The sequence below is a fragment of the Oncorhynchus gorbuscha genome, linkage group LG09, assembly GCF_021184085.1.
Source record: "Oncorhynchus gorbuscha isolate QuinsamMale2020 ecotype Even-year linkage group LG09, OgorEven_v1.0, whole genome shotgun sequence".
NCBI lineage: Eukaryota > Metazoa > Chordata > Actinopteri > Salmoniformes > Salmonidae > Oncorhynchus > Oncorhynchus gorbuscha.
The window spans coordinates 16,553,365-16,571,123 of NC_060181.1; positions in this window are offsets into that span (position 1 = coordinate 16,553,365).

The following is a 17,759-nucleotide window of genomic DNA, read 5'->3' on the forward strand; positions in this document are numbered from 1 at the left end:
AATGACAGAACAACCTTTCCAGTGCCATACATTTCTTTGAAAAGAGAAAACGGTCGATATTGTGCCAACGACTTGATAAATTGCCAAATACTGTCATTTAATTGTCTGCACAGGTTACAGTTCATGGGTCTTGTTGATATGCATTATTTTGACTTTCTCCAAACTGACGGCCAATGTTATTCTCTCCCTAGACATTTTAAATATCTTCACTCCTAGAAGAGCCTCCAGGCTTCCGTCATAACAGTCCATTTTGAGTGAGGGGGAAAAAAATAATTATGTTTTGGTAAAACTAACCCCGGCCAAATAGTCCGCTGGGAAAACGGGCATGCTTGGGTAATAAATACATAACCAAACTTCTTCTGTGTGAATAGGGCTTTAGGCCAATACAGACAGGCGTGTGTCTGTTCTACAAAAAGATTTGTAATTTTCTGTTATGATGTGTGCACTGAACTGACATGCATTACTTAGATATGGTTAAAGAAGAGTGTTTTGAATACTGATATTAACCTTTCTGGTTATAACCTTTTTCGGCAAGACATATTTTCCAAAGGTGGGGGAGTGGCAATCTTTACCAAGGATCACCTTCACTGCTCGATTGTCTCCAAATCTGTCCCCAAACTATTTGATTTGCTGGTTTTAAGCTTTAAACTTTCAAATAGCTCTTTGACTGTTTCTGGGTGCTATCGTCCTCCATCAGCACCGGCCTGTACCCTACCTGCCCTAAACTCTCTCCTGGCCCCTTACACTAAGTAGGAATTTGTCCTGCTCGGTGACCTAAACTGGGAAATGCTTAAACCACCTGACCAGGTCCTAAAGCAATGGGACTTCCTAAATCTTTCTCAGATTATTACCAGTCCCACAAGGTATGACTCCAAACACCCAGAAAAGGCTACTCTCTTTGTTATCCTCACAAATAATCCTTATACAGTTGAAGTCGGAAGTTTACATACACCTCAGCCAAATACATTTAAACTCAGTTTTTCACAAGTCCTGATATTTAATCTTAGTAAAACTTCCATGGTTTAGGTCAGTTAGGATCACCACTTTATTTTAAGAATATGAAATGTCAGAATAATAGTAGAGAGAATGATTTATTTCAGCTTTTATTTCTTTCATCACATTCCCAGTGGGTCAGAAGTTTACATACACTCAAAAAGTATGATCTTTGTCCCCATGTGCAGTAGGAAACCATAGTCTGGATTTTTTATGGTGCTTTTGGAGCAGTGGCTTCTTCCTTGCTGAGCAGCCTTTCAGGTTATGTCAATATAGGACTCATTTTACTGTGGATATAGACACTTTTGTACCTGTTTCCTCCAGCATCTTCAGGTCCTTTGCTGTCGTTCTGGGATTGATTTGTACTTTTCACACCAAAGTACGTTCATCTCCAGGACAGAGAAGGCTTCTCCTTCCTGAGCGGTATGACGGCTGGGTGGTTCCATAGTGTTTGTACTTGCATACTATGTTTGTACAGATGAACGTGGTTTGGCAATTGCTCCCAAGGATGAACCAGACTGAATTGTGATACAGTGACTTAAAGGTGAAATAATCGGTCTGTAAACAATTGTTTGGAAAAGTATTTGTGTCATGCACAAAGTAGATGTCCTAACCGACTTGCCAAAACTATAGTTTGTTAACAAGAAATTTGTGGAGTGGTTGAAAAACGAGTTTTAATGACTCCAACCGAAGTGTATGTAAACTTCAGACTTCAACTGTCAGTATCAGTCTGGTGTTTTCTGTAATGAACGTGGTTTGGAAATTGCTCCCAAGGTTGAACCAGACTTGCGGAGGTCTACAAAAAAAATTCTGAGGTCTTGGCTGATTTCTTTTGATTTTCCCATGATGTCAAGCAAAGAGGCACTGAGTTTGAAGGTAGGCCTTGAAATACATCCACAGGTACACCTCAAATTGACTCAAATTATGTCAAATAGCCTATCAGAAGCTTCTAAAGCCATGACATCATTCTCTGGAATGTTCCAAGCTGTTTAAAGGCACAGTCAACTTAGTGTTTGTAAACTTCTGACCCACTGGAATTGTGTTATAGTGAATGATAAGTGAAATAATCTGTCTGTAAACAATTGTTGAAATATGACTTGTTTCATGCACAAAGTAGATGTCCTAACTGACTTGCCAAAACTATGGTTTGTAACAAGAAATTTGTGGAGTGGTTGAAAAATGAGTTTTAATGACACCAACCTAAGTGTATGTAAACTTCCGTCTTCAACTGTTAGTATCAGTCTGGTGTTTTCTGTAATGACCTCACTGATCATTGTTTTACAGCCTGTGTTCGTAATCGCAGCACAGTGAAACGACCTGTCCTGATTTGTCATAGTCGCTCGATAAAAAAACTTGAATGATTCTTCATTGAACTGCCCTCTGTAAAATGGTATAGAATAAGCTTGATCCCCTCTGTCGAAGACGCTTGGAACTTATTTTTTGATATTTTCAGTGGTATTGTTAACCCGCCCCCATAAAGAAAATGAGAATGAGATTCGACCGCGATCTTGCAGAGTTACTCCACGTCAATAAATGCATTTGGCGAAAGGCTCGGCACACTCACACTCAGGCTGACTGGCTCTCGTTCAGGAAAATGAGAAATAAGTGCACTCAGGCTATCCTGTTACTTATTAGTTACTTGAAGGAGCAGTTCTCTCTCTGTGGGTCTAACCTCGAGAAGTTCTGGAAAATGGTTAAAGACCTGGAGATGAAATCCTCCTCACAGCGGCTCATGTCCCTTAATGTTGATGTGGTTGTTACTGACAAGAAGCACATGGCTGAGCTCTTTAATCACCACTTCATTAAGTCAGGACTCCTATTTGACTCAGCCATGCCTCCTTACCCATCCAATATTTCCTCATCTCCCACCCCTTCTAATGCGACTCTCCCCGATGCTTCTCCCTCTTTTTCCCCTGCCCCGCTTAAAGTGTCCGAGGTGCTAAAGGAGCTCCTTATACTTGACCCCAAAAAACATCTGGGTCAGATGGTTTAGACCCTTTCATCTTTAAGGTTGCTGCCCCTATCATTGCCAAGCTGTCTCTCCTTTCTGGGGATGTTCCCATTGCTTGAAAGGCAGCCAAGGTTGGTCCTTTATTTAGAGGGGAGTTCAAGCTGATCCTAACTGTTATAGGCCTATTTCTATTTTGCCCTGTTTATCAAAAGTGTTGGAAAAACTTGTCGATAATCATTTGACTGGCTTTCTTGATGCCTATAGTGTACTCTCTGGTATGCAATCTGGCTTCCACTCAGGTTATGGATGTGTCACTGCAACCTTAAAGGTCCTCAATGATGTCACCATTGCCCTTGATTCTAAGCAATGTTGCGCTGCTATTTCTATTGACTTGGCCAAGGCTTTTGATACAGTAGACCATTCCATTATTGTGGACTGGCTAAGGAGTATTGGTGTCTTTGGCCTGGTTAGCTAATTACCTCTCTCAAAGAGTGCAGTGTATAAAGTCAGAAAATCTGCTCAGCCACTGCCTGTCACCAAGGGAGTACCCCAAGGCTTCTCAATGTACATCAACAACATAGCTCAGGCAGTAGGAAGCTTTCTCATCCATTTATATGCAGATGATACAGTCTTACACTCAGCTGGGCTCTCCCCGGATTTTGTGTTAAATGCTCTACAACAAAGATTTTTTAGTGTCCAACAAGCTTTCTCAACAAAGGTCAAGTGGTTTGGTAAGAATAATGCCCCTCTCCCCACAGGTATGATTACCACCTCTGAGGGTTTAGAGCTTGAAGTAGTCACCTCATGCAAGTACTTGGGAGTATGGCTAGACGGTGCACTGTCCTTCTCTCAGCACATATAAAAGCTGCAGCCTAAAATTAAATCTAGACTTGGTTTCCTCTATTGTCTGGACCTCTGACAGTGCCACAGGGTTCAATTCTTGGGCCGACTCGCTTTTCTGCATACATCAATGAGGTTGGTCTTGCTGCTGGTGATTCTTTGATCCACCTCTACACAGACGACACCATTCTGTATACTTCTGGCCCCTCCTTGGACACTGTGTTAACTAACCTCCAGACGAGCTTCAATGCCATATAACTCTCCTTCCGTGGCCTCCAACTGCTCTTAAACGCAAGTAAAACTAAATGCATGCTTTTCAATCGATCGCTGCCCGCACCTGCCCGCTTGTCCAGCATCACTACTCTGGACGGCTCTGACTTAGAATACGTGGACAACTACAAATACCTGGGTGTCTGGTTAGACTGCAAACTCTCCTTCCAGACTCACATTAAGCATCTCCAATCCAAAATTAAATCTAGAATCGGCTTCCTATATCGCAACAAAGCTTCCTTCACTCATGCTGCCAAACATACCCTCGTAAAACTGACCATCCTACCGATCCTCGACTTTGGTGATGTCATCTATAAAATAGCCTCCAACACTCTACTCAACAAAACTGGATGCAGTCTATCACAGTGCCATCCGTTTTGTCACCAAAGCCCCATACACTACCCACCATTGCGACCTGTACGCTCCCGTTGGCTGGCCCTCGCTTCATACTCGTCGCCAAACCCAATGGCTACAGGTTATCTAAAGCCCCGCCTTATCTCAGCTCACTGGTCACCATAGCAGCACCCACTCGTAGCACGCGCTCCAGCAGGTATATCTCACTGGTCACCCCCCAAAGCCAATTCCTCCTTTGGTTGTCTTTCCTTCCAGCTCTCTGCTGCCCATGACTGGAACAAATTGCAAAAATCTCCCTCACTAGCTTTAAGCACCAGCTGTCAGAGCAGTTTACAGATCACTGCACCTGTACTTAGCCTATCTGTAAACAGCCCATCTATCTACCTACCTCATCCCCATACTGGTATTTATTTACTTATTTATTTTGCTCCTTTGCACCCCAGTATCTCTACCTGCACATTCATCTTCTGCCGATCTACCATTCCAGTGTTTAATTGCTATATTGTAATTACTTCGCCACCATGGCCTATTTATTTCCATAACTTACCTCATTTGCGCTCACTGTATATAGACTTTTTGTTTTCTTTGTATTCTACTGTATTATTGACTGTATGTTTTGTTTGTTCCATGTGTAACTCTGTGTTGTTGTATGTGTTGAACTGCTTTGCTTTATCTTGGCCAGGTCGCAGTTGCAAATGAGAACTTGTTCTCAACTAGCCTACCTGGTTAAATAAAGGTGAAATATATTTTTTTAAATAAATATTGTAATCGCGCCTTTTTCACCCCAGTTGCCAAACTAACCCTGATTCAGATGACCATCCTACCCATGCTAGATTACGGAGACATAATTTTGAGATCGGCAGGTAAGGGTGCTCTCGAGCAGCTAGATGTTCTTTACCATTCGGCCATCAGATTTGCCCTCAATGCTCCTTATAGGACACATTACTGTACTCTATACTCCTCTGTAAACTGGTCATCTCTGTATACCCGTCGCAAGACCCACTGGTTGATGCTTATTTATGAAACCCTCTTAGGCCTCACTCCCCCTTATCTTAGATATTTACTGCAGCCCTCATCCTCCACATTCAACACCCGTTCTGCCAGTCACATTCTGTTAAAGCTGTTACAGGTTCCCAAAGCACACACATCCCTGGGTCGCTCCTCTTTTCAGTTCACTGCAGCTAGCGACTGGAACAAGCTGCATAAAACACTCAAACTGGACAGTTTTATCTCAATCATGGACACTTACTGACAGTTGTATCTGCTTTGTGTGATGTATTGTTGTTTCTACCTTCTTGCCCTTTGTGCTGTTGTCTTTGCCCAATAATGTTTGTACTATGTTTTGTGCTGCTACCATGTTGTGTTGCTGCCTTGCTGTGTTGTTATCTTAGGTCTCTCTTTATGTAGTGTAGTGTTGTGTTTTCTCTCTTGTCGTGACCTGTGTTTTGACCTGTATATATATTTTTTTATGACCCAGGCCCGTCCCGCACAAGGCCTTTTGTCTTTTGGTAGCCCGTCATTGTAAATAACAATTTGTTCTTAACTGACTTGCCTAGTTATATAAAGGTTAATTAAAAAATAAAATACAGCTACTTTAACATTTAACATTTAACATTAACATTTAAGTCATTTAGCAGACGCTCTTATCCAGAGCGACTTACAAATTGGTGCATTCACCTTATGACATCCAGTGGAACAGCCACTTTACAATAGTGCATCTACATATTTTAAGGGGGGTGAGAAGGATTACTTTATCCTATCCTAGGTATTCCTTAAAGAGGTGGGGTTTCAGGTGTCTCCGGAAGGTGGTGATTGACTCCGCTGTCCTGGCGTCGTGAGGGAGTTTGTTCCACCATTGGGGAGCCAGAGCAGCAACAGTTTTGACTGGGCTGAGCGGGAACTGTACTTCCTCAATGGTAGGGAGGCGAGCAGGCCAGAGGTGGATGAACGTAGTGCCTTATTTGGGTGTAGGGCCTGATCAGAGCCTGGAGGTACTGAGGTGCCGTTTGTTCACAGCTCCGTAGGCAAGCACCATGGTCTTGTAGCGGATGCGAGCTTCAACTGGAAGCCAGTGGAGAGAGCGGAGGAGCGGGGTGACGTGAGAGAACTTGGGAAGGTTGAACACCAGACGGGCTGCGGCGTTCTGGATGAGTTGTAGGGGTTTAATGGCACAGGCAGGGAGCCCAGCCAACAGCGAGTTGCAGTAATCCAGACGGGAGATGACAAGTGCCTGGATTAGGACCTGTGCCGCTTCCTGTGTGAGGCAGGGTCGTACTCTGCGGATGTTGTAGAGCATGAACCTACAGGAACGGGCCACCGCCTTGATGTTAGTTGAGAACGACAGGGTGTTGTCCAGGATCACGCCAAGGTTCTTAGCGCTCTGGGAGGAGGACACAATGGAGTTGTCAACCGTGATGGCGAGATCATGGAACGGGCAGTCCTTCCCCGGGAGGAAGAGCAGCTCCGTCTTGCCAGTCACTTCAGCTTGAGGTGGTGATCCGTCATCCACACTGATATGCCTGCCAGACATGCAGAGATGCGATTCGCCACCTGGTCATCAGAAGGGGGAAAGGAGAAGATTAATTGTGTGTCGTCTGCATAGCAATGATAGGAGAGACCATGTGAGGTTATGACAGAGCCAAGTGACTTGGTGTATAGCGAGAATAGGAGAGGGCCTAGAACAGAGCCCTGGGGGACACCAGTGGTGAGAGCGCATGGTGAGGAGACAGATTCTCGCCACGCCACCTGGTAGGAGCGACCTGTCAGGTAGGACGCAATCCAAGCGTGGGCCACGCCGGAGATGCCCAACTCGGAGAGGGTGGAGAGGAGTATCTGATGGTTCACAGTATCGAAGGCAGCCGATAGGTCTAGAAGGATGAGAGCAGAGGAGACTTTAGCTACTGGCAAAATAATTCAAAGACTGTACTGTACCACTCAGGACTGCAATAGCATCAAATAGTCCCCGCGATATGCAACTGTTCAGGGAAGTCAGGAACCAATACACGCAGTCAGTCAGGAAAGCTAAGGCCAGCTTCTTCAGGCAGAAGTTTGCATCCTGTAGCTCCAACTCCAAAAAGTTCTGGGACACTGTGAAGTCCATGGAGCTGCCCACTGCACTGAGGCTAGGTAACACAGTCACCACCGATAAATCCATGATTATCGAAAACTTCAACAAGCATTTCTCAACGGCTGGCCATGCCTTCCGCCTGGCTACTCCAACCTCGGCCAACAGCTCCGCCCCCCCCCCCCCCCCACAGCTACTCGCCCAAGCCTCTCCAGGTTCTCCTTTACCCAAATCCAGATAGCAGATGTTCTGAAAGAGCTGCAAAACCTGGACCCGTACAAATCAGCTGGGCTTGACAATCTGGACCCTCTATTTCTGAAACTATCCGCCGCCATTGTCGCAACCCCTATTACCAGCCTGTTCAACCTCTCTTTCATATCGTCTGAGATCCCCAAGGATTGGAAAGCTGCCGCAGTCATCCCCCTCTTCAAAGGGGGAGACACCCTGGACCCAAGTGTTACAGACCTATATCCATCCTGCCCTGCCTATCTAAGGTCTTTGAAAGCCAAGTCAACAAACAGGTCACTGACCATCTCGAATCCCACCGTACCTTCTCCGCTGTGCAATCTGGTTTCCGAGCCGGTCACGGGTGCACCTCAGCCACGCTCAAGGTACTAAACGATATCATAACCGCCATCGATAAAAGACAGTACTGTGCAGCCGTCTTCACCGACCTTGCCAAGGCTTTCGACTCTGTCAATCACCATATTCTTATCGGCAGACTCAGTAGCCTCGGTTTTTCGGATGACTGCCTTGCCTGGTTCACCAACTGCTCTTAAACGCTAGTAAAACCAAATGCATGCTTTTCAACCGTTCACTGCCTGCACCCGCACGCCTGACCATCATCACCACCCTGGATGGTTCCGACCTTAAATATGTGGACATCTATAAGTACCTAGGTGTTTGGCTAGACTGTAAACTCTCCTTCCAGACTCATATCAAACATCTCCAATCGAAAATCAAATCAAGAGTCGGCTTTCTATTCCGCAACAAAGCCTCCTTCACTCACGCCGCCAAACTTACCCTAGTAAAACTGACTATCCTACAGATCCTCGACTTCGGCGATGTCATCTACAAAATTGCTTCCAACACTCTACTCAGCAAACTGGATGCAGTTTATCACAGTGCCATCCGTTTTGTGACTAAAGCACCTTATACCACCCACCACTGCGACTTGTATGCTCTAGTCGGCTGGCCCTCGCTACCTATTCGTCGCCAGACCCACTGGCTCCAGGTCATCTACAAGTCCATGCTAGGTAAAGCTCTGCCTTATCTCAGTTCACTGGTCACGATGGCAACACCCATCCGTAGCACGCGCTCCAGCAGGTGTATCTCACTGATCATCCCTAAAGCCAACACCTCATTTGGTCACCTTTCGTTCAAGTTCTCTGCTGCCTGTGACTGGAACGAATTGCAAAAATCGCTGAAGTTGGAGACTTTTATCTCCCTCACCAACTTCAAACATCTGCTATCTGAGCAGCTAACCGATCGCTGCAGCTGTACATAGTCTATTGGTAAATAGCCCACCCATTTTCACCTACCTCATCCCCATACTGTTTTTATTTATTTACTTTTCTGCTCTTTTGCACACCAATATCTCTACCTGTACATGACCATCTGATCATTTATCACTCCAGTGTTAATCTGCAAAATTGTAATTATTCGCCTACCTCCTCATGCCTTTTGCACACAATGTATATAGACTCCCCTTTTTTGTCTACTGTGTTATTGACTTGTTAATTGTTTACTCCATGTGTAACTCTGTGTTGTCTGTTCACACTGCTATGCTTTATCTTGGCCAGGTCGCAGTTGCAAATGAGAACTTGTTCTCAACTAGCCTACCTGGTTAAATAAAGGTGAAATAAATCAAAAAGAAAAAACTTCCAAGTTACAAGTGACATCCGTGTTACATCCTCGGACAACCCCATAGTGGAATCATTTACATAGTCGGCTTGTTTGTTCTATGCGAGATAAATATTCCTCTCGGACGCATTCAAGTTGCAAGAGCCATTGGAGGTTAACAGTTAACGCACAACAATTCTTAATGCAGTCGCGGGAAAACACGTTTGAAAGCAGTTTCGCCTTTGTTAAAGAGGGGGCTCCCAGTTTTACATGGCTAATACGTTTATTTCTCTACTCCTTCAGTTGCGCGTATGGCATCGTTTTACAACCTGATCTTCAAGAGCAACAGAGCTCTTAAAGTGGCAACGTCGTCTTCAAAGGGCAATGACATACTTTTTCGTAGAAACAAATTCAAATGTTTGGAGTGAATAATACACGGAACAAAAATATAATGGGGGGGGGTCCTTCTACATAAAAATTCATTTAAAAAAAAGTATTTGTTGTTGTTGCTTTAACCCGTCATTGTCTGACCCATAGTCCCTGACACGAAAGGAGGCAGTGAATTGCTTATCTGTTTTGTGCATTGTAAAATTCTACCAGTAGGTGACGGCAGTCTGTCATTGACACCAGGGAAGCTGATTTAGGAAATAGTGACCTCAAGTCTTTATTGTTGGATGGTGTTTACATAAAAATAGACGAGTCTGAATAGCAAAATTACAGAACACCTGAAATTATGAATTACTGAGGTGATTTGTTGAAAGACTATTGACCTACCCAGACAATAGACTTACATGTTGGTCCCTAATAGTGATGGTGTGCCAAATATCTCCAGTGTTTCCTATACCCCCATTTCCCATTGTATAAAAGCAGGTAATGAATTGTATCTATAATGTAGCCTACATGTGACAAAGGTGGCTTAGTGACATCCAGGAAACTGAGCTATTTAAGTTGGTGATCCTGTTATGTGATGTACCTCCCTGGAATGGGGAAATATGCTTGCTATTTTGTTTCTTCAGTTTGGCAAGGGCCAACATACCTTCGGCTCGTAGAGGCTGAGGATATTCCAGAATGTTTATCAAAACAATGTCTAATGATAAAAACAATGGGCTCTCTTGTTTATAACATTTCCATTTAACAGCACATGTTTTAATCACTCTTTTCATTGTTCTGTGGGGAATGTTACTGTCCTGTTTTGCTTGTTTGCTATCACATTCAAAACACATGCAGCAGACGCCGGCTATCAGTCTTTTGACAGCAGCTACCATTTGGGGAAACAGTTTTACATTCAAGCAATAAGGCCCAAGTATATGGCCAATATACCACATCTAAGGGCTGTTCTTATGCACAACGCAATGCCTGGACACAGCCCTTAGCTGTGGTATATTGGCCATATACCACAAACCCCGAGGTGCCTTATTGCTATCATAAACTGGTTACCAAAGTAATTAGAGCAGTAAAAATAACAGATTTGTCATACCCGTGGTATATGGTCTGATATACCACAGCTGTCAGCCAATCAGCATTCAGGGCTCAAACCACCCAGTTTATAAATTGTAATAATAGCAGAAAACAGACCATAGTGTGAAATACAAGGGTGAAGTTATTTTTTTCTCTCACGTTCTCTCCCTTCTTGCCAATGGCTCCCTGTGGGCCATTGATACATTTACATTTTACATTTAAGTCATTTAGCAGACGCTCTTATCTAGAGCGACTTACATCGACCACCCTGTAAGAAACATCATTATCTTCATCAACATCATCATCAGCACTGATATAACACGGCTGTCAGCCAATCCGCATTCAGGGCCTGAACCACCCAGTTTATAATACTGAATAGCTCACCCGCTCTAAGCACATGTTTTAGTCACATTTCTCAGATGTGCCAAACTTCTGACTATGCAGCATTTTCCAGCCAGGTTGACTCTAATTTTCCTGAAATAAACAGGATTACTGATTGCAACACTGGTTAATGCATTTCTAATTTGTTCAAACAAAGAAACATTCTGAAAATCTCCTCAATTACTAGAGTTTAGATGTAACACCAAGCTCCCAACTACAGATGTAGGATCAGCTTATCCTACCCTAACTCAATCCTAGCCTAAAACCATTATATAAAAATGGATGTGAAAATGTCAACCTTAGATCAATGGTTTGGGACAACCACTAACCTGTAGCTGATATACGTTGACCTTTGACACTGTCACCTAAATGATGAGGTTAACCTTTACCTGAGAAAAAACACCTTTAAATGACCCTTACCTGCCTCTATTTTTTCAGCTCATTTCCTGCAATTCTACACATTTTGCCATAGAATGGAGGCAAATGTTTACTGTTTTTAATATGATAACTGGTGAACAATGCTCTATCTCAAAGTTTAGATAGCTGGCCACAAGACTAATTTACGTTTACTAATTTTACAAATGTATGTCCAGCTGACATGGGCTAATTGAGTGACAGCTGATGCACAACCAAGTTTCAGAATGGCACCTTGTGTGTTCTATTATTCCAACTCTCAGCGGTAAGTTGAGAGACCCCAAAAAAGGACAAAATAAATATATACATTATTAAATGTTTGTCAAATCTGTCTGTGGACATACAAAAGTCGTTTCCCTTATCTGTTCAGACCCACTCCATTCTGTGGTTCATCAAACCTCATTATTTTAACTATCGATACTCAAATAAAAATGTAAACATCATGGGCCCACCATAATTCTTATTTCCTCTAAGGAATGTTTAGTAGGGTCATCATAAATCAGGCTTAACATCTGCTTTGTGCTGTTGTATTCACTTTTATTCTGCATAATGCAATGCATTTGAGTCCTTGAACACAGTAGAATACACTGAATGAATCTGTAAAGGCCATGGAAGACAGCCTACTCTTCGCAGACTTTCTTAATAGTCTTCGGTGAGTGACAGCAGTCACTAATTCCCTGGAAGAGAAGATCAGACAGATATGACAATTCATTGAACCCCAAAGTCAAATTAGATAGGGAAAGTCCCACAAGAATGAAAGACTGACAGAATTCCATTTCCCTTTCTGCTCCCACTGATCACTAATGTTGATAATGTCACTATGACCTGATCCCAAAGGTCAGGAACCAGTTGTCTCTCTGGGAGGTATGGATCATAGAGTTTACAAAGTTTGTTTGAGTGGTTACCTTCATCAAATTACATTTTTGTATTTTGGAGGAGGCAACACAGGGAGGCTTTTTTGCAGGAAAGACCATTATTATTTTGCTTAGGAGTCAGGATTTGGAAGGAGTAGAAAGCTGCCTTTAGACACTGGTCCTAGGTCTGTGTTTACAGACAACTTCGGGACAGTTTGGACAAAATAAATGGGGAACTTAGGGTTACGTCTCTGCTGCCCAGCTGGCATGGATAGCATGGCAGCTGCGGGAACAGAGGTCCCATGACTGGCATTAGGGGGCCAGAGATGGACTTTAGACCTCAATGATACAATACAAGGAGTTTTCATAGCAACATCCTCTGGCCTCTGGGATGTTTCCACAATGACAGCTCGTCAAAACTGTGGCTTCCCTCAGGCAACTGGCAACTTGGGCTCCTGAGTGGCGCAGCGGTCTAAGGCACTACATCTCAGTGCTAAAGGCGTCACTACAGACCCTGGTTTGATTCCAGGCTGTATCACAACCGGCCATGATTGGGAGTCCCATAGGGTTGCGCACAATTTGCTCAGTGTTGTCCGGGTTAGGGTTTGGCCGGGGTAAACCATCGCTGTAAATGAGAATTTATTCTTAACTGACTTTCCTAGTTAAATAAAGATAAAACAATCATTATTGCAAAGCTCTGCTATTGCTAGAATTCAAGAATACTAGTAGTCAGTTACCTACCCTACATACACAAACAAACAGCAATGGGATATATTAATGCCTCCTGTAAATAAGGACCTGTAAACACAGATATACAATAGGCTGAAATATCAATAGGAGTATTTATTATCCTGGCTGTCTGCCCTGGAGTTGCCGTACATGTTGACTTGTTGTGTGGGGAGGATGCAACTACAGATGATGACAAAATCATAAGGCAAGTGTTCACCACATTGAACCAACACACCTCTAATGTCAATGCCATCCTGAATCTCCCAGAACTGTCCTCGATAGGTCCACTCCACCATCAGTCCTCCACTGGACTGCCACATGTCCGGAGGCCATTCAACAGCTAAAATCCCACCTGGAAATTGCTGGCGTGCATTGCCCTCTTATCATATGTACCTATTTTGCTACCACCCCATGGCTGGCCAGCCCACTTGTCACCTGGGCTGCTTGTGAAGAATGAGCTCTCATGCTGTGGGGACTAATGCAATGCAGGGCTCTATGCTGACATTTGTTTCAAGGAGCACATGTTCTTCTAAGGAGCACAATGAAAAATATTTGAGGTATAAAATATAAGAATTGCCAGCAATTCCAATATACAGGGTTCACGAGCACCAGAAAAAAATATTTGTAAGATTGAGATATAGCCTACATTCGGCCTATATGCATCTCTCAAAGAAACTCTCCCTTTCTTTCTATGCCACCAAGTGTTGCATGCATACTACTGGTAAAATTACAACAAAGATAATGATAACTATCATCCGTGGTTACCAGGTTGCGCTAGCTATTGCTGTAACATGACAGAACATGGTTAGCGGCTGGTGAGTAGTTTAAGAACGGCCCGCTACACGCCTGCGATAGGAAGAAACCAACCTGCGATAGGAAGAAAGTAACGCTGTGCTGGTATTGTGGGTCATAAGATGTGAACGGTTTGGGCTAGAAGGAAGCCGTTTCGCTGTAGTAATGGTGAACGCATGACGTCACGAATTTGCGTGATTTTCTTCCTTATGGCACTCAGAGGCTGTGGAACAGTGAAGTAATAATTACAACAATTATTATCTCGGTGATTTTTTTCTAGGCGTACTGGTGCTGCCACATTCAAATTTGAAGTCGCATAGCGTAATATTTAGTAGTATATGCGACCAAAATGCACTGTAGACCTCTGCATTGGGCTGGGAAACTGTAATCCCAATATCCCTATAATGAATGACATAATGCCATCTACGGCCAACAAGAGGCCCTTTAGGGTGTTCAAATTTAAACAAAGATGCTGTATGACATACACAATACTATTAGAAATAGGAAAATCACTCACATCTGAGATAACCTGCGTGTGGTAATAATTTGCTAATAAATTGAAAGAAAATAAAAAGGTTGATAGTGGCAATATCAGTTTGTGGATTTCTCTTTTTATTATACAGTTAATGAAGCTAACCATGTTGAAGGATTCCAGATCTGACTTCTACAGCTACATGCCGTCATGAATTGTATTAGTGCAAGCCCTACCCTTGTAACGAAGGTAGGCCTTAATGATGAAATGCACAAGAGGGACATTTTTTTTTAGCAAATAGCACTATCATGCGGGTGTGCAAAAATTATGATTATTATTTTTTCTACTTCTACCCCTTTTCTCTCCCCAATTGGTAGTTACTGTCTTGTCTCCTCAGTGCAACTCCCCTACGGACTCGGGAGGGGCACGCATCCTCCGAAACACGACCCTGCCAAACTGCACTGCTTCTTGACACACTGATCGCTTAACCTGGAATCCAGCCACACCAATGTGTCAGAGAGAAAAACCCTCCAGCTGGCGACCGACCCAATACAAGGAGTTGCTAGAGATCCATGGGTCTCTCAGTCAGCTGTGACACAGCCTGAGATCAAACCCAGGTCTGTAGTGACACTTCAAGCACTGCAATGCAGTGCCTCAGACTGTTGTGCCACTCTAGAGGCCCTACAGAATGTAATTTTTTTAAGGTTATTTGATTTAATTTAAAAATAATATTTTTTTATTAAGTAGGAATTTGTTGCTTCATTGTGCACCATATATACAAAGGTATGTGGACACCCTTTCAATTAGTGGATTCGGCTATTTCTGTCACACCCGTTGATGACAGGTGTATAAAATCGAGCACACAGTCATGCAATCTCCATAGACAAACATTGGCAGTAGAATGGCCTTACTGAAGAGCTCAGTGACTTTCAACGTGGCACTGTCATAGGATGCCACCTTTCCAACAAGTCAGTTCATCAAATTTCTCTGGATATGTAATGAATGTGGAAGTGTTGCCACTAGCCTAGGAGAGAGAAAACAGATGGAGCTGTCTGCCACTATAAGGCACAGGACCATATGGTGTTCACAGAGCTCTTTGTTCACCACAATGTCAGTCGGGAACCGGTCCAGAACCGCTCAAAGTCCCCCATATAGGGAACGTATTAACATCTGACAGGTTAACCACACAAGACTTTTCTAGATTCTCAGTCCACACTGCCCTTTCACACTTGGCGAAAAGGAACACCTACGTGAGAATGCTCTTCATTGACTACAGCTCAGCGTTCAACACCATAGTGCCCTCAAAGCTCATCACTAAGGACCCTGGGACTAAACACCTCCCTCTGCAACTGGATCCTGGACTTCCTGACGGGCCGCACCCAGGTGGTGAGGATAGGTAGCAACACATCCGTCACGCTGATCCTCAACACAGGGGCATGCTCAAGGGGTGCTCCCTCAGGGGTGCGTGCTCAGCCCCCTCCTGTACTCTCTGTTCACTCACGGCCAGGTACAACTCCAACACCATCAGAAGGTTTGCTGATGACACAACAGTGGTAGGCCTGATCACCAACAACGACGAGACAGCATATAGGGTGGAGGTCATAGACATGTCCGTGTGGTGCCGGGACAACAACCTCTCCATCAACGTGATCAAGACAACGGAGATGATCGTAGACTACAGGAAAAGGAGGGCTGAGCACGCCCCCATTCTCATCGACGGGGCTGTAGTGGAGCAGGTCGAGAGCTTCAAGTTCCTTGGTGTCCACATCACCAACAAACTAACATGGTCCAAGCACACCAAGACAGTTGTGAAGAGGGCAAGGCAAAACCTATTCCCCCTCAGGAGACTGAAAAGATTTGGCATGGGTCCTCAGATCCTTAAAAGGTTCTACAGCTGCACCATTGAGAGCACTGGTTCCATCACTGCCTGGTATGGCAACTGCTCGGCCTCCCACCGCAAGGCACTACAGAGGGTAGTGCGTAAGGCCCAGTACATCACTGGGGCCAAGCTTCCTGCCATCCAGGACCTCTATACCAGGCGGTGTCAGAGGAAGGCCCTGAAAATTCTCAAAGACTCCAGCCACGCTAGTCATTTTATAATTTATGCTGTTGCTACTCTGTTATTATCTATGCATAGTCACTTTAATAACTCTACGTACATGTACATATTACCTCAATTACCTCGACTAACCGGTGCCCCCCACATTGACTCTGTACCGGTACCCCTTGTATATAGTCTTGCTATTGTTATTGTACTTCTGTCTGTTTATTATTTGTTACTTTTTTTTGTATTTTTTTCTTAAAACTGCATCGTTGGTTAAGGGCTTGTAAGTAAGCATTTTACTGTTGTATTTGGCGCATGTGACAAATCAAACTTGATTTGATTTGATTCTATTCCATTTTGCAATGAGTTATTCTATCCCTCAAACTAGTGAATCTCTTGAGTGAAAACAAGGAAAGAGTGATTCACTAAAATCATTAAGAACATTCCTTACGGGCACTTTTTTAAATGTATTTTTTACGTTCGACAAGTTAGGCATACGTCCACAACATACAGTACTTTCTAAATGTTATGAGAGGCAGACGTTTAGACAGGATAAGTGCATTCCGTCTGGGCTAGGGTTAGAATGTTGACATTGTGTTGCAGCATCACAATGGCATCCAGGCTTCCTGGCAGCAGCTCCACATCAGGCAAATCTAGTTAAGTACTTGTAGATGGACAGACTAGGGATTCATCCCAAATTTCACCCTATTACCTATATAATGCACTACATTTTACAGAGGCCCATGTGCACTATGGGCCCAGGTCAAAAGTAGTGCACTTCATAGGGGATATGGTCCATTTGGGACAGAGCCTAGGTCTAGAACTAGACAGTAGCTGACAAACCAGAGATGTAGAAATCCTACAGTAGTAGATGCTTATATGTTGACCTACATCTATTGCACAACCTTTGATCAGCTATAGGGTTAACCCACAAAACACGATGAAGGTGAAAACGTATAAATAAAGATTGAAAAACTCCTATAACAACCTAAATCTGATTGTGTGTCATGGATATTTTGACTTTTGACCAACTGGTTGCTCACAGGATATTTAGGATTTATTGATAATCCCAGCTGTATCAATGTAATTGTCTTTGGCAGCACTTTGTATTCTACCATCACATTTAGTGCATCATACTCTTCTAGGTTTGTAAGGACAGCCATAGATGAAGTTATATGGATAAGAATCAACATGGTCTGTTATGTCCAAGTCCAGTGGTTGTCCTAAGAAGCCTCTATAGACTTAAGTGTCTTCCTCTTCCTGGCTCCTCTCCTTGACTCCTTTTCTTCAACTGCACTGAT